This window comes from Mesoplodon bidens (assembly GCF_964165515.1).
Source record: "Mesoplodon bidens genome assembly, contig: HAP1_SCAFFOLD_179, whole genome shotgun sequence".
NCBI lineage: Eukaryota > Metazoa > Chordata > Mammalia > Artiodactyla > Ziphiidae > Mesoplodon > Mesoplodon bidens.
The window spans coordinates 997,090-1,015,994 of record NW_027671490.1 but is presented as its reverse complement, the minus strand read 5'-3'; the positions used below and the strand labels follow the sequence as shown (position 1 = coordinate 1,015,994).

Sequence of the window (18,905 nt, the reverse complement as noted above, 5' to 3'; positions counted from 1 at the left end):
GGTCAAGACTGATTCATCAGACTCAACGAGGGAATACAGGCAAGCAAAGTAAGGAAATGACACAGCTTAATTTCAGCAGTTTATAATCTAAATAATGAAGGCACAAGGGCTACAACTATTAAATGACTAGCATGGGGAGATGAAATAAATACATATACACATCGACAAAAATGACATCATTGTTTAAAAAGGTATGGAGATGCCAACAGGAATTTTGGTGGCAAGTAAGAAAGTAGATGGGGAAAAAAATCATAAAACTTTTCATAGAAGAAGTAACCATGAGTGTGATTCCAAAAAGCTAAAACGTATTGCTAAATATTGTGCTCATTAGAAGTTATGTTAAAGAGAAGCCCACTCCTTAAATCAGGGTGTGTTTGGTCCTTCGGGTTGTGTTCTGTAAAAAAAAGAAAAAAATTTTAAATGTTTTGAGAGGGATTTTTCAGAAGAGGGAGCAAGCAGCAGGATGAGACACTGTATGGCTGGAGGAGGCTAGATTTGAGAACCTTAGGGGGCTAAATAGCCGAAGAGGGATTTTAGGAAAAAAAGAACTACTAAAGCTTTTTAAGTTGTTTGCCATAGGTTCATGGGTGTGCCATGCCCTTGTTTCCCTTTTTGTCATGCTTCCTGTTCACTGGTACAGGCTACTCTGCACTCTTACACTTTTTGGTGAATGTGAATTCTTTTGAGGAGATATGGGGGCGTATATTTCTTCTGACTATGTTTCTGGCTTCATACAGGTGAGAACACATTATGTATGAGGGGAAGCTGTAGTTGAAGGCTTGGAGGTAAAAATCCCTTGGCATAGAAGAGTTTTAAATATTATGTGGGGTCCAAAGGTAGATCACCAAGCAGTAAAAGAGTCTCAGGTAATATCTGGGTAACGTGTGGAATAAATAGAAATTTTCACTAAGGTAATATATGGTATGTAAATGTGTGGGTTGGAAGGTGGGTTAGAGGTATCTAAAGGGCCCTGGAGGGATGGATAGATCTGCTGGGTTGGATGGTGGGGGAAGGATTGTGGGTTTCTCTCTCTTGTGTTGTCCCCTCCCTCACCCTCAAGAACCTTTGGTGTTTACGCTTAACCTCTGTAATGTGGGCCTAGAACTCTAGTCTAGAATGTGCACTTTCAATGCCCAGATGCTTGAGGCAGCAACGCACTTCTGATGATCTGGACCATCTTCTTTGTCTGAGGAGCCTTACTGCACCATGGCTGAGCTCCAGCTCAACTTCCTAGGTTTTCCCATCCTTGCCTTTGTGTATTGGGTGGGGCTCCTTCTTCTGGCACTGTGCTACCTAAGGAGGAATTCATGTTTCCCAATATTTTGGAAACAGGGAGAAATCGATCAGGTCAGCAAACCAGAGTCCCTCAAAGATATTAAATCTTTTCAAATAGATGCATTCAATGGTATCAGTTTCCCTCTAAGTACTGCTTTTTCTGCAGCTCACAAATTTTGACAAGTTGTATTTTAATTTTCATTTAGTTTAAAATATTTTTCTCTTGATATTTCTTCCTTGACCCATGTTTTAGTAGCATGTTGTTTACTCTCCAAACATTTTGGCATTGCCAGCTATTTTTCTGTAATTGATTTCTAGTTTAAGTCCATTATGGTCTGAAAATATACTTTGTATGATTTCTATTTTATATTTGTTAAGGTGTGTTTTGTGGCCCAAGATGTGGTTTATTTTGGTCAGTGCTCCATGTGTGCTTGAGAAGAATGCATATTCTGTTGTTGGATGAAGTATTCTACAAATGTCAATTAGATCAAGTTGATTGATGGTGCTGTTTAGGTCAACTATATCCTTACTGATTTTCCACCTGCTGAACTTGTCCATTTCTCATAGAGGGGTGTTGAAGTCTCCAAAAATAACAGTGGATTCACCTAATTCTCCTTGCAGTTGGACCAGTTTTTGCCTCACATATTTTGACAGTCTGTTGTTAGACTGTACACGTTAAGGATTGTTGTGTCTTCTTGGAGAGTTGACCCCTTTGTTGTTATGTACTGCCCCGCTTTATCCCTCATAACTTTCCTTGTTCTGAAGCCTGCTTTGTCTGAAATTAATATAGTTCCTCCTGCTTTCTTTCATCTGTGTTACCATGGTACAGTTTTCTCTTTCCCTTTACTTTTAATCATCTGTGTCTTTATATTTAAAGTGGGTGTTTTGTAGACAACAAATAATTGGATCTTGGTTTATCCACTGACAGTCTGTCTTTTAATTGGTGAATTTAGAACACTTACATTTAGTGATTTTTTTTATATAGTTGGATTAATATCTGCCATATCTGTAACTGTTTAGTATTTATTATGTGTATTCTTTTTTTCTTCTTCTCTTTTTCTGCCTTTTCTGATTTTAAACAAGCACTTTATATGATTCCATTTCTCTCTTCTCTTAGCATGTCAAGTATTCTTCTTTAAAAATATTTTCATGGTTGCCCATGAATTTGTAATATACATTTACAACTAATCTAAGGCCACTTTTATATAGAACATTATACCACTTCATAGGTAGTGCAGGTTCCATTATAACAGAGTTCCCAATTCCTCCCTCCTGTCCCTTGTAACACTGATGTCATTTATTTCACTTATCCATATACTATAATCACCCCATACACTATCATTAGTATTATTAGGTCAACTGAGAATAAGAAAAATAAAAGTTTTGTTTTACCTTCATTTATTCCTTCTTTGCCCTTCCTTTATGTAGATCTGAGTTGTCCTTTTCCTTCTCCTTGAAGAACTTTTTAAACATTTATTCCAGGGCAAATCTGCTGCTGATGAGTAACTCAGTTTTTGTTTGAGAAAGTTTTTATTTCTCCTTCACTTTTGAAGGATAATTTCACTAGACACAAAGTTCTAGGGTGATTTTTTTTTCTTGCAACACTTTAAATATTTCACTCAATTCTCTTCTTGCTTGCATGGTTTGTGATAAGCCCATAATTCTTATCCTTGTTCCTTTAGAGGCAGGATATTACTTTCTTCTGTATTCTTTCAAGATTTTATCTTTCAGCTTCCTACAGTTTAAATAAAATATGTCCAGGTATAGACGTTCTTCGTATTTATATGCTTGGTGTTCTCTGAGCTCCCACAATCTATGGTTAATCCGTCATTAATTTTGGAAAATCCTGGGCTGTTATTTCTTCAAATATTTCTTATTCTCTCTTCTCTCTTTCTTCTCCTTTTGGTATTTCAAATACATGTATATTACACATTTTGAAACTGTCTCACAGTTCTTGGATATTCTGAGTTAAAGGTTTTTTTAAAAATTCTTTTTCTCTTTGCATTTCAGTTTGCAAAGTTTCTACTGACAGACATATTTTCAAACTCACTTACTCTTTCCCTGGCCATAGGCAATATACAGATGAGCCAATTAAAAGCATTCTTCATTTCTGTTATAGTGTTTTTGGTTTCCAACATTTCCTTTTGATTTTTTCTTAGAGTTTCCCTCTCTCTGCTTATTGCTCATCTGTTCTTGCATGTTTCTGCTTTTTCCATTAGAGCCCTTAACATGAAACGATGGTTATTTTGGATTCCATGTATGACAATTCAAAAATCTCTGTCATATCTAAATGTGGATCTGATGCTTGCTTTATCTATTCAGACTGTTTTTTCTTGCCTTTTTATCATACCTTGTAATTTTTTGTTGAAAAGCCAGACATAATGTATTGGGTAATAGGAACTGAAGTAAATAGACCTTAGTGTGAAGTTTTATGTTAATCCAGGTAGGTGTTGGTTGTGTTTAATATTTACTGTAGCTGTATATGTCAGAGACTTCAATTTCCTATAGTGTCCTTGTTTTCATCTCCCTTGGTGTCTTCAGATTCCCCTAAGTCTCCTCCTTATATAGAGCCTATGCCTTGCAGCTCTTTCGGCTATGATCCTCTGTTACCATACTGGAGCCCTGTTGATGTGGTACTAAGGTGCTGGGGGGGAGGGGATATGATTAAATCTGTCGTTTAGTGGTCCTGTGTCCCTGGGTTATTCACAGATGTTTCTAACTCTTTTCTCTCTTTCTTTCTTTTCACTTTTTAGAAGAGATAAGAAAGCTAGAGGGAACTGGAGTTGGATAACTTCCCTTCTCCCATGTGGGATAAGTCTCTGGTAGTCTTTTCCTCTGCGGAGTAAGCTTCTGTTATGGAGAACATTCAGGGGATATTTCAGAATGTTTTCAAAATTGTTACTTTTCTTCCCATTCCCACACTCCTCCACCAGAAACATCAGAATTTTTCATGGCTCTTCACCGTGAGAACCTGGTGGGGTTCCCATAGGCGAAACCCATGAATAGGTGGAGGCCCCCCTAACATAATGACCCTAGGAGTTTCTCGCTCTCATGTTAGCCCATGTGCATCCTCTAGCAATTTGTCAAAGTGTCCTTTTAAGTGTTCCTATCAATTTATGGCTCCAGTGGCCTCTGCTTGAGGTAAGCTGACCTCAACTATGATTCTCTGCATTCACCCTCTATGAAGATTTTGGAGTGATTTGCCCTGTGACCTTAATTCTCTAATGCTACAAGAAAAGTCACTGACTTTCAATTGGTTCAGATTTCGCTTCTTCTAAAGACTGGAGTAATGACCCTCAAGCTCTTTAAGTGTTGGAGCTGGAACCAAAAGTTGCCTCTCAAAGAATGATTCTTTATTTTCTTGTTCCCCTGCTCACATTTCTCAGTGAGATTGGTTGGGTCAGAGAGACACCTAAGATAGGAAGTTCAAGGAGAGGATAGAACATCATAGGCCAGGCAGGGCCACTCGTTCTGGGGGGACTAAGGCTTCCAGTTGAAGCCCATGGCCCATCTGAGTGTTTGGAGATTCCAGGATAAAATCCAAAGCATAACTTTGCGGCCCTGGGTTGGGTTATTTAGAGAGTTTGGGATCTCTGCAGGAGGACAGAGTTCTCCATTGCTTGATCATGCCTCACGTTCTCACGTCAGGCCTCACTCGACAGAGCCTTCCTTTATGCTGGGCTGATCAGAGCAGCAATGCTGAGCCTCTGAGAGCCTCTGAGCAGAGCCTGGAGCCTGAGCTCCAGGATACAGGGTCCTATCTGAGGGACATGGATGTGACTGTTGGCCTCAGATGCTAGGCCCTCCTTGGGCAGATGACTTCTGACTGAGAATATCAAGTGTGGACGTCATAGATAAAAGTCCTTCTTTGAGTTTGTCAAAGAAGAAAAAAATCGAAAGCATTTTAAACCTTTAAAATTGATAAAAGGAAGGAACATAAAGTTCTATTGGTTCCGGAAGATCCCACATACCGCGGAGCAACTAAGCCCGTGTGCCGCAACTACTGAGCCTACGCTCTAGAGCCTGTGTGCCACAACTACTGAAGGTCGCGCACCTAGAGCCCATGCTCCGCAATGAGAAGCCACCGCGATGAGAAGCCCGCACACTGCAACAAAGAGTAGCCCCCACTCTCCGCAACTAGATAAAGCTCGCGCGCAGCAACAAAGACCCAACACAGAGCCAAAAATAATAAATAAATAAAAATTTTTTAAAAAGTAAGCAGTTATTAGCTGCTATAAACCTACTGTTTCTTTACTTGATTTAAATGAATTTAATTCTTTAAATAACTGAGCAGGTAGAGAATTTAGACTCAGCCATTATTAGAGGTACCTTATACAACCAAAGTGGTATAAAAACCCTGTAACATGAAAGTGTTGTGGAGGTCCTTCTGGTCTTCTGAGACCAGGACACCTGTACCTTTATGTCCCATTTATAAATGTTCCTGTATAATGTCTGGGATGCTGAAATATTCGATGAGATAGATACACCATGCCTATTACATGCCTTCCCTATATCTCTCTCAACTACATCCCTCTAATGAGTTGGTGCAGCTCCAAGGCTCTATCCAGTAACAAGGTAGTGTCAGGCAGTGCTTGTTGTACTCACTGGCTTTTAATCCTCCAACTGCCTTGTAATCTCCTCCTTCACACCTTGATGCTTAGAAATGGCATATTTCCTGAGGAAGAGGTTTCTAGGGAGTCCTGGATACTTGCTTGAAATGGGGACAGGAGGATGGAGGAACAGAAGGGAAGATATAGGGAAGATGAACGGATTTTTTTTATATAAATTTTTCTGCCATAAAAACTATAGGTACCAAGCAAAGCAATCAGGGAAATTTATATTCATGCATTAATTGACCACTTACAACGATGAGTAGATAGAGAACATTAGATAGATTAAGGAAGTATCTATGAGGTAAAATGGATAAGATGGATAATGGATAGGATATAGTGGCTGATGTGAGAGGCTGAACTCAAGGATTATTGTTAGGTGCCTGGTTTATACAACTGGGTGAATGGTGTCACTACACACTAAGACAAATGGAAATGAAGGAGGAGAGATTCGGCAGTTTAGGGAGACCATGAGTATTTAGCTTTGTGTATATTTTAAATGAACAGATTTAGATGTTAAATAGGCAACTGGATTTACAGAATTCAGATTAGAGGGCTCAGGTACACAAATGTCCAAACTTTATGGAGTTGGTAACTGAAGCTGTGTGTTTCTGTGAAATCATATTATGAGTTCTAGAGTGAGAGGACATAATGGCCTAGAACTGAATTTTGAAGAATTTCAACATTTAATGTCTGAGGAGAAGGATACGTACCTGCAAAGAAGATAGAGAATGAACTGCCGCAGAGATTAAAGGAAAACCAGAGGAGTTTTTGGGTCAAGGAAAATCAAGTCTCAAAGACAGAAGCAAATCCTACTTAAAGGTCAAGTAAGTAGGAGATAAAATTTTCACATCGCATCCATGGATTTGGAAATAACTTATGAAGTACCTTTTTATTGGAGTAATAAAAGATGGATTCTATTGGGAGTGGGTTGAAGCATGAGAAGGAAGTAATAAAGTGAAGGTATCAAATATAGATAAACATTTTTAAACAGCTTTATGGAGGCACAACTGATGCACAAAAAATGGCACATGTTTAATGTATACTATTTGATGAGTTTGGACATATGCATAAACCCATGAGACAATTAACACAATCAAGGTAATAGACATATCTGTCCCCTCCAAAAGCTTGTGTCCCATTTTTTCTGTGTGTGGTAAGAACACTTAACATGAAACTGACCCTCTTAACTAATTTTAAGTGCTTAACACTATTGTTAACTACAGACACTATTTGTACAGCAGATTTCTCGAATTTATTCATCTTGTATAACTGAAAATTCATACCTGCTGCACAACAGCTCCCCATTTCTCCCTTTCCCCAGCCCCTGGCAACCAACATTCTATTCTCTGCTTCCATGAAGTCTGATTATTTTAGGTACCTCATATAAATGGAATTATGCAGTATGTGTCCTTCTGTGACTGGCTTGTTTACTTAGCTTATTGTCCTCCAGGTTCATCCCTGTTGCCACAATGGTAGAACCTCCTTCTTCTTTTAAAGTTGAAAATATTCCATTGTAAATATATACTACATGTTTTGAACCATTCATCTGTCGATGGACAGTTTGGGAAAAGCTTCTTGACATTGATCTTGGCAATGATTTATTGGCTATGACACCAAAAGCACAGACCACAGAAGCAAAAATAGACAAGTAGAACTACATCAAAATAAAAAGCTCCTGCACAACAAAGGAAACAACCAACAGAATGGAAAGGTAACCAATGGAATGGGAGAAAATATTTGAAAATCATATATCTGGTAAGAGGTAAATATCCAAAATTTATAAGGAATTCCCACAACTAAGTAGCAAATAAACCAAATAACTCGATTAAGAAATGGGCCAAGAACTTGAATATACATTTTCCAAAGAACACATATGAATGGCCAAAATGTATATGAAAAGGTACTCAGCATCGCTAATCATCAGGGCAATGCAAATCAAAATCACAAAGAGATATCACCTCACACCTGTTAGGATGCTTAGTTTCAAAAATACAAAGGTAACAAGCACCGGAGAGAATATGGAGAAATTGGATCTCTTGTACACTGTTGGTGGGAATACAAAATGGTATATAGTCACTATGGAAAACAGTATGGAGGCTTCTCGAAAAATTAAAAATAGAACTATCATATGATTTAGCAATCCCACTTCTGAATGGATATATGTATATATATATGTATATATATGTGTGTGTGTGTGTGTGTGTGTGTATATGTATAAGAGAACTGAAATCAGGATCTCAAAAAGATTGCACTCTCATGTTCATTGAAGCATTATTCACAATTGCCAAGATATAGAAAAACATTTTCAAGAATTATTTTAAAAACTGTGCCTTTGAAGAAGAGATAGTGTGGTAATTAGTAATAGAAGTCAGGTGGAGAAAGGTGACTTTGGTTTTGCTTTTCTTTTTTGCTTTACTCTTCTTTATTATTTTTCCCAATTTGGAAGATTTTAGAATGTTTAAAAAAGATAGTGGAAAAGATCCAGATTAGAGAAGGTAGTGAACAAAATAAGGATCCTTAGAGAGTGCAAGGTGATGCAATCCAAATCAGGAGTAAGGGAATTGGGTTTAGTAGGAATAGAGCTTCTGTTCTGTTAAATTACCAAAGGAGATAAAGATGGCAGCAGATGTAGTAACTCTATTATGTTAATGAACAGGAAAGTTCTCCTAATGTTTTTTCTTTTCTTTTCTGTGAATTAAAAGAGATTATTTCCTGATATTATAGCAAATGGTGGGGACATGCCATTTAAGAAGAGTGCAATAGCTGAATCACTTTGTTATACAGCAGAAACTAACACAACATTGTAAAGCAATTATACTCCAATAAAGATTTTTAAAAAAAAAAAAAGAATAGTGCAGAAAGAGAGAACAAACTGTAAAGAGTGGGAAATGATGGGTCCAGATTAATGTAGCAGAATTAAAGGGCAATATTAAAGGACCTTTTAGGTTACTGATCATGAATTTATAAAGGAAACCATCTAAACTATTATACACTTTACTTGGGAAGACTTTGAAAGCTGGAGATCAAGAAAAGAGAAAGCAATGGTTTGGGTTGATCCAGCATAACTAAAAGACACTGGAACAGGGCTAGGGACAAACACACTATTAGATAATGGACACTGGAATGTAAGAGAGTAAGGAGAGATACAAAGGCAGTATCAGGAGAAAGCAAGGGAGTAAACAGACTTTGCGTCAAAGTACTATCATAGTGGTGGGGTATTTGAACAAGTGAACTGGAATGTGAGAAGTTATTGTAAAGGGATGGCATATATGTGTGAATAATTTTTAAAGACTATTTCTCTTTTTCCAGCTCTGATTTTTATTTTAGAGGACGGACTCCTGAAAACTCGGTTTCCCAGGATTCACTGGCAACTAGCTTCCAATTAATTTTGAGTAAAGGAAGGACTGGTGAGAGTTTGGAAGAAGGGGATAGGGGAGAACCCAGAATGCCCTCTTTCTTTGAGTTGTACGTACAACTGAGGCTTCGTCTCCCTCATGCGTCCAATTCCTGCTCAAGGGCTTCTCCCTCCATGTTCCCAGCACCCACCAGCAGTCTCTACATTCATGACCGTTCTGCTTACGGGATTCAGTCTTTCCAAACTCTAGGTTGCCTTCCTATTTCATTTGACTCCAGCTTTTATAACTTTTGAAACAAGCTCCTTTTATTAAAATCTACTTTCTAAACTTCCTGAAGCAGATTTCCTGTCCTGCATGAGTAATCCCAGGAAAAAGATGCTCAAGATGGGACTCTGGAATAAGGTTTTGAGCTTGAATGTAGTAGTGACTCCACTGCCAATGCAAAGACAAGTGTTTCTTCCGAGTAGTGGAAGCAATAAATAAATTACCAGCAATATTTGCTTTGAACATACTGCCAGTTGAAGACAATACTTTTACATCTCAAGCGGCAGCTGATTTTGTCTATTACAGCAGTAGTAACTACAAGCTCCACGGGGACCATTAGCTGCTTCTTATAGCACCAGAGAGCTTACAAAATGAAAATGTTTACACTTAATGTTAAAAGGTGTTAGGTGTTTAAACTCTCAGATCGAGGCATGGGAAGACACAGAGAGCCACACTGAGGGCCTTAAAATTTTCTCATGTCTTATAGCCACACAGCAGACATGGCTGAGGATCAAGTTTCAAATCTAAAAGTGTGAGTTGCAGAATTAAAATCCAAGTTCAACGTACATCTGTGCTAAGTCTCACAGATTAATATCAGGACATTGATCAGGAAGAGCTGGGTATTAAGATAAGGATATATTGAGTATTTAGGATAAGTGCAGGTAGGCAGACTCAGATTAATATGAAAATTTTTAACCCAAATCTTCCTGTGGTTTCCTCGCCAATGGAAGCCACCCTTCTTCCTCCCCATTTGAGGAAACTAACCTTCCCTTACTTAACATATCTCTAAAGACCTCATCTAAATAGGTTAGTTTTCAAGGAAATTTCTACTTTTCTCAAGACCCATCCACATCAGCACTTACTGCATCCTAATAACTACAGTCAGATTCCACCAGGCCCCAGGAGGCAAGTATAATGTCCACCCTGGTAGGAGTTAGCATATACATCAAAAGAAATGCTATATCCTGCTAATGTGTATCAGCAGAAACCTGTAGAATGTGTGTGTGGCATATGGTTTTTTGGGTTTTTTTGTTTGTTGTTTTGCAGTACGCGGGGCTCTCACTGTTGTGGCCTCTCCCGTTGCGGAGCACAGGCTCTGGACGCGCAGGCTCAGTGGCCATGGCTCACGGGCCCAGCCACTCCGTGGCATGTGGGATCCTCCTGGACCGGGGCACGAACCCGTGTCCCCTGCATCGGCAGGTGGACTCTCAACCACTGTGCCACCAGGGAAGCCCTGGCTTATGTTTTATAAGTGCTAGACTGAGAAAGATGGAATATAAAGTTGGAAGGGGTTGAATTTATTATAAAGAACTTACCTGAGATTCAAAGTATTAGCTCTAGCTGATGGAATTGGCTCTAATCGTTGGCTTGTTTGGCTGACTGAAACATAGATTCAATAGTCAGCAACGTTCAAAGAGGGCAAGATGCCATAATTTATCTGACAGAATGTAGACAAAGGAATCCATGTACTTAAAATGAGAATGTTGGAGTGGATTAAGTATGTGAAACCCACTCAACTATCCCACAGTTATGCCCCCACAGAGGTCATCGATAACATTCTTCTTCAAGACATTAAGACATTCATTGATGAGAGAAATACAAGCATCCTTGAAAACCTCTGTGGCATCTGTCTTCTGGGGGCTAAAGATGACAATGCGGGATAGCACCAATGAAATGGCCCCCGTGCTTTTTTTTTTTTTTTTTTTTTTTTTTTTTTTTGCGGTACGCGGGCCTCTCCCTGCTGTGGCCTCTCCCGTTGTGGAGCACAGGCTCCGGACACGCAGGCCCAGCGGCCATGGCCCACGGGCTCAAGCCACTCCGCGGCATGTGGGATCCTCCCAGACCGGGGCACGAACCCGTGTCCCCTCCATCGGCAGGCGGACTCTCAAACACTGCGCCACCAGGGAAGCCCCGCCCCCGTGCTTTTAACAGGAATATGGGGTTACACAGTAGCAGAGGTTAAGTGGTAGCATTTAATATGAGAAACAAGGTGAGTGCAATTATCATAAAGGTCAGCAGGGCAGAGTGGCAGTATTTTGACCCAAAGTGACTTCCAGCAGTAACAGATTAATCACATTTACACTGGGAATTACATTGATGAGCAGGCTTGAACTGTATGAATGAAAATAAAATTCAAGCACAATGAGCAGAAACCTGCATTGATTTTCCAGGAATGAAAATTACAGCCTCGCCCAGACCTAAACCAGAGATCAGGTGGCTACAACAGCTTCAGAAACTTTGCTGCAACACTGTCAAAAGTATAGAGTGTGATTTTTTCTTTCTCCAGGTCTACCTCAAAGGGGTTTACAATTTTCCAGGGGGAATGTTTAGAAAGAAAAGTGGAAAACTCAGAATTTTTCAGAGATTATTAAGATAAATTTACACACCTGAGGTTCCAAAACATCACTGTGGTCTTCAGGTCATAATAGGGCTTATGGAAGCCATGTGATAATTGGAATTTTGACACAAGTTCACCTCACTAGAAATCCTGTGCAGTGACCTACACTATATTTCCCCATATCTGAATATATTTTTGGAGTACACATACTTGGAAAATGACAGAACTCTCAAACAACGTAAGTGCTATTAAGAACGGCTACTGCCTGACATCCATTAGGATAGCTATTATTAAAAACAATAATAAATAACAAGTATTGGCATGGATGTGTAGAAATCTGAACCCTTCTCCATTGCAGTTCCTCAAAAAATTAAACAGAATTACCATACGATCTAGCTATTCTACTTCAGAGTATATATCCAAAGGAATTAAAAGCAGGGACTTGAACAGATGTTTGTAATTTCATGTTCTTAGCAGCATTATTCACAATAGCCAAAAGATGGAAACAACCTAAATGTCCATCAACAGAGGAATGGATAAACAAAATGTAGTATATACATACAATGGAATATTAAATGACCTTTAAAAGGTAAAAATTCTGACACACACTACGATACGGATGAACTTTGAAGACATTATGCTAAATGAAATAAGCCAGAACCGAAAACACAAATACTGTGATTCCAGTCCTATGAGGTACTAGAGTAATCAAATTTATATAGACAGATAATAGAATGGTGATTGCCAGGGTCTGGGTGCAGTGATGAATGGAGAGGTGTTGTTTAATGGGTAGAGAGTTTCAGTTTGGGAAGATGAACAAAGTCCTGGAGATGAATGGTAATGATGGTTGCACAACAACGTGAATGTACTTGATGCCACTAAATGGTACACCTAAACATGGTTAAGATGGTAACTTTTATGTCATGCATATTTTGCCACAACTGGAAAAAAATACATAGGAAGGGCCAAGTGGAAGCTCCTGGAACTGTCCCTACATGCAAACAATACCAAAAAAATAGCAATAGCACATATCTGGGGAATTTGCAGAGACTAAAATAACCATGCAGATGGTAATCTCCATCACCTGCCCCATTTAAATAATCTGTTTGGCCTGGAAAAAAGGCAAATAAGTCATGGACAATGATTGTTGATTATCATAAGATAGTGAGGTACTAATTCTAATCAAAGCTGCTGGATTTTATGGGCCTTTTTTTCCTGGAACAAATCAAAACATCTCTAACTCCTGATATACAGCTATTGATCTGGCGAATAGTTGTCTCCACATCAAACAGCAAAGATAATGGAGCAGTTTACTTCTATCTGACAGAGACAGAAGTACACTCAAACTCTGTCTTACTTGAGTGCTATGCCAAGTCTCCCGATGTCTATAAGATTATAGCCCATAGGGAGATTAGTCATCTGGATATCACAAAAGCATTATGATAGTCCCTTGTATTGATGAGTTTATGGTGATTGGACATGAGAAAAAGTAGGAAGTACTCAAGTTGTGTCAGTAAGATACACAGATGTCAAAGAGTGGGAAATAAACTCCATGAAAATTTAGGATGTCAAATATATCACAGCCTAGGTATGATAATGCACACAAACGGAAACCAACCTCCAGAAAGCACTGAACATCGTGTTGATTTGTTTTAAAGATGGAGGCAGCACACAGCTAGGATTCCGAACGATTTATTACACACTCCCTTTCCTAAATCCCATTCCTGATAGTGACTGCTCTTTCCTTTTACCCCTTCTCTCCTGTCCTCACCCTTCCTTTATTGTTCCCTATCCTTCTTCCCCTCTGCCCTCTTTCATTCTTCCTCATAGAGAATAACCTGGGCTATTATTTGTATTCTTTACATTCTTTATATCTCTCTCCCGTCCACCCCCCACCTCAACAAAGGCCTTGTACCAACTAAGAAAGGAAACATTTCAAGTCCTCAGAGTATTGAGAGGAAAAAGTTATGGGGAAATAGCAAATCCTGACAATTTAAATATTCTCTATGTATCACAGAAGTATATTTATCGTAAATAAATTCATACATGCAATAATAGCACAAATAGAAAATATTCACAAGCTACCAGACTGCCAAATTCTGCGTGAGATACAAAATCACATACCCATACTATCTGCTTTCCAATTTATAATTAAAACCATGTTACTGCAGAATTTTAAAAATAGCATTTTGATCATTATAAAAGAAAAAATTATAACTACATCAAAATTGTAAATTTCTGCACTTTTAAAGACACCATTAGAAAATGAAAGGGAAAGCCAAAGATTGGAGAAAATATTCATGAGATATAGATATAGATATAGATATAGATATATACATAACATAGACTGGCATCCAGGATATGTAAGATGATCTTACAACTCAATAGTGAAGTAGTATTTGGGGGAAATACGACTTCAGAATTATAAGAAACAAATATTTGTGTTTAAGCCACCCAGCCTATAGTATTTTTTCTTGAGATATAGTTGAAATATAACATTATGTAAGTGCAAGGTGTACACTTGTTGGTTTGATACATTTGTATATTGCAGTATGATTACCACCAGTAGCATTAGCTAACACCTCTATCATGTCCCGCAATTATCATTTTTTTGTGGTGAGAATAATTATGATCTAGTCTCTTAGCAACTTTGAAGTTTATAGTACAGTACTGTTGACTGTAATCACCATGCTGTGCATTAAATCTCCAGGGCTTATTTACCTATCAATACCAGTTGCAAGTTTATATCATTTGACCAACATTTTTCCAATTTCCCCACCCCCAGTCCTGGAAACCACCATTCTACTCTTTGCTTTTATGATTTTGGCTTTTTTAGATTCCATATATAAGTGATATAAGACAGAAAAAGACAGTCTATGGTATTTTTGTCATAGCAGACCAAACAAAGGAGTATTTGGGAGATGCCATATCATGTAAGCTTTTTAGTCAATGGTGAGAAATCTTGATTTTATTCAATTACAATAGGATAGTGCAATGCAGAGCTGGGTTTGGAGGCTTAAACATGGGAGAAAAATGACCTAATTTATTTTTTAAAGATTATCTGCGGGGGGGGCTTCCCTGGTGGCACAGTGGTTGAGAGTCCGCCTGCCGATGCAGGGTTCACAGGTTCGTGCCCCGGTCCGGGAAGATCCCACATGCTGCGCAGCGGCTGGGCCCGCGAGCCATGGCTGCTGAGCCTGCGGGTCCAGAGCCTGTGCTCAGCAATGGGAGAGGCCACAGCAGTGAGAGGCCTGCATACCACAAAAAAAAAAAAAAAAAAAAAAAAAAAGATTATCTATGGGGAGTTTCCTATAGACAAATAAACAAGGATTCAAGAAGAAACTTTAGAAGGCCCTTTTTAAGAGTCCAGGTAAAGGATAGCAGATTAAGGTGGTAAAAAGAGAAAAACATTAACTAGCAATTAACTGAGAAATAGATTTTCAGGAACTAACCCCACACATTTAGATAATTCATCTGAAATACGCTATTTGAAAATATAGTTTCTTAGGATGCATCATATCTCTGAAGGAAATGCTAAAATACCAATGGATTGATAGTCCAAGCAATGAAGATTTACTGAGTGGTGTGTGTGTGTGTGTGTGTGTGTGTGTGTGTGTGTGTCGTCCTCAACTGTCCTAGGCTCAAGGAAAGGCAAATAGAAATAAAACCTTCATGTTGGAATACTGTCCCACAGTGAGTAAAGGTATCATGTACTTTTAAAATTATATTTATTTAAACAAAGCCTAATATAATGGGAAAAATAAACTAGACCTGGAATCAAAAGACCTGAGTTTGAATCGCAGCTTGTTTAATTACCAGAATATTAAGTTCGGGCAAGTTGTCCACATTTGATCAATTTCAGGTTCCTTATTTACAAAATGGTTGGCTGGATGGAGTGATCTCTAGGCTCCCTTCTTGCATGAGATTTTGTTATTCTACAACACCATATTGGTATTCTCATTAAAGTGAATTTCAAGTGTTTGGTCAAGAAGAGGCTCATTTATTTACTTCTTTTATTTCAAATTTAATAATAATGTAAGCCCTCATCCCATCAGGCAAAGAAGAAACTCTACCAGTTTTGTCATCATTCAAGAATCCATTTCTTTCATTAGGTCACATGAACATTCTAGAGGCTTAAAATAACCCTAGAAAGTGTGGTAGAGGCTCTGTATTTGGGCCTTAAACAAAAGATATATCTTGTTGAACTTTCATGGTGGCTTTAAATCTGCTGACTCTACTGCTTCCCTGATAAACTGGAATAACAGGAAAGTTGGTGCCTGAACCCATATTACTTGCATGAAGTGCATAACCACTGTTTCTGAAATCTTTCTCTATCTCTGGAGACATGCCCTATTTTCACACTGCCATAGTGAATGTTTAAGTCTTCTGCTACATGAAGATATGTCCCTCTCTCCAGCCTCAGGGACATCTATCCCTCTTCCTTTGGAGTCTCAATGGCTCTCCTCTTTTTCCTCTCTCTCTCTCTCTCACCTAACATTATTCTTTCAAAGTATTTGTGCTTTTCAAAGAACAAAGGAAATTCTGTCAATTCCAGGAATCACCAGCTTTTCACCCTAACACAAATCTCCCCTGAAGTAATTAACAGCAAATGTTGACTACCATCTTGAAGTGGTGGTAATAGAGTTGTTGGGGAAAACAAACACAAATTAAAGTTTCAATAAATTATACTGCCATAACTACAAATAATTAGCTCTTCAAGAAAGCAGATTTATATATCGACAAAATCCTTGCTTTGGAACCTCCTCACCTTAGTCCTTAGGGGAACAATCAATGATCTGAAATCTATCCCTTACCAAGCATACTTTGAAAAGTTCATTCTACTATACAGCTCATTAGATAGAACTTGCAATAAATCTTAACAGACTCAGAGAAGAAAATGTTTATTTAAAGTGGTAAATTTTTCAAAACTTCATATGGAGCCTGACCGTATTTCCTAAGATCTGATTCCTGCATTTCACTTCAGATTATCCCCAATCATTAGAGAGATCTCTATCCAAAAGCTATGTGAATCTTCTATGTTCATGTTGCCATATCTGACTACATATATATTCTTATTTAACACACACAAAAACTCATGCACACACTGTCTCTCGCTCTCTCTCTCACATACATACACAAACACACACACACCCATCCCTTCAGTTCATATATTTGTAAACCTACATACTCTTTTTGTAACTGCAATTTATTTTTTAAATCCACATTATGTTATTATGATCCACCCATGTTAATACAGACAAAAACATTTCATTCAATTTACCTACTGTATAATATTACTTTTGAGAACAAACCATAATTTATCAATTACCTTTAAGAAGGGAATTTAGGTAACATCCACCTTATTATAAACAGCACTACATTAAGATTCCAATGCACATAGCTTCTAATGTAGATAAATAAGAATTTCCTTAATGATAGAGAGGCTGACCTTTCTTTTCTAAGTTTCGTGGCCACCCAGATTTATTCTTTTGTGTTTTTATTTGTCCATTTGTCTATACTGCTGTGGAAATGTTTCAATATTAATGTCAAATAATCTGTTCAGCTTTTCTTCATACTTTGTGATTGTTTAAATGTTGTGTTTAAGACACCTTTCCCTAACCTGATTTCATAAAGCTATATCCATATTTTGCTTTTAAAGTATTAATGTTTTTTCTTTCATATTTAATGTTTGATTTGAACTGGAATTTATTTTCTCATTTCTTTAAGATAGGGGTCTAACCCTTTGTCCATATGAATTCCCAATAATCTCAACACCATTTATTAAAAGGTTCATCCTTTCTCCACAAATCTGTAATGTTACCACATTAGTCTTTTTTTTAATCTATCTATGTTCCTGGGCCCTATATTCTGTTCAATTTTGTTTGTCTTATACCTTTGCTGTGCCAGTACCACACTGTTTTAATTAATATGACTTTAAGTGTTTATATCAGGTAGCATAGGTTGCCCTTTCTTCATGTTTCTTAATGTTTTCATATCTTCTTCAAAAATTTTTGGCTACTTTCAACTCCCTACTTATACCTAATGGTCACCTTGGCTAAGACATGGTAACCAGACATTTGGTCGAACAGGATTCATGATATTTGTGTGAAGAATTTTTTTTAGATGAGATTAACATTTAACCCAATCAATTGAAAGTCTTAATAGAAAGAAGACTGACGTCCCCTCAAAAAGAGGGAATTCTGCCAGCAGACTGCCTTTGGACTCACACTGCAATATCAGCTCTTCTCTGGGTCTCCAGCCTGTTGCCCTGCCCTGCAGAGTTTTTGCACATACACATGTCCTATTGGCTCTGCTTCCGTTTCTCTGGAGAACTCTGCCTAATACACTTCTCTCCCATATAAACTTTAGATTTAGCTTGTCATGGCTTATGAAAATATCTATTGCAATTTTCATTGTAATAGCAATGCATACACAAGTTAGTGGCATGGTCAATTATAAGATATTGATTCATGTTTTCAAAGAATATTATAAAGTGTTCCATTTAATTTTTTACATCCTTTAAGAAAGCATCATTTTCTCCATGAATATTTGACTCACATTATTATATTTATTCTCAAATACCTGATATTTATTATTTTATTGTGAATGATATTTTTACTTAATAGTAAACGTATTAATGGAATAGTATTTAGTAATAGTAGTACATTTTCTTACTGGTTGTTGCTAATATTTTAAATTCTTATTGGTTTTTGTACATCAGTCTTGTATCCATCAAGTTCAGAGATTACAGATTTTCTTGTATTTTGTACGCAGACATTTTCCACTTCTTTTTTTGTTTTCAAATGTATTTTCCACTGGCTTTTGCTTCTGTACATATAAATTAATCTTGTGTTAATATTTTATTTGGAATAGTTTTATTGATCTCTATAAACGGATGTGTTGTATATTTAATTTATTTATTTTGGTTTGGCTATTGTATACTGAAAAAGTGAGTATACCCTCTTGTTTCACTCTCTGAAAAATTTTATAAAAGATAAAGGTTAATTTGACTCCTGAAGGATTTGCAAAGTCACTTTTAAAATGTCTGGTCCTGGTGTT

The 18,905-nt window shown here is 37.7% G+C and overlaps 1 long non-coding RNA gene across 2 annotated transcripts in view; it reads right to left on the bottom strand.

The window, feature by feature from the left end:
- Positions 1 to 209: 209 nt before the first annotated feature.
- Positions 210 to 18,905, bottom strand: part of LOC308611301 — a 90,330-nt gene continuing 71,634 nt past the window's right edge. The window contains exon 3 of one of the 2 annotated variants that reach the window (XR_014014835.1): positions 210 to 394. This is a non-coding gene — a long non-coding RNA (uncharacterized lncRNA). Of the gene's footprint in view, positions 395 to 10,864; positions 10,889 to 18,905 lie in introns of those variants that run through there. The other variant, XR_014014832.1, reaches the window with a different exon arrangement.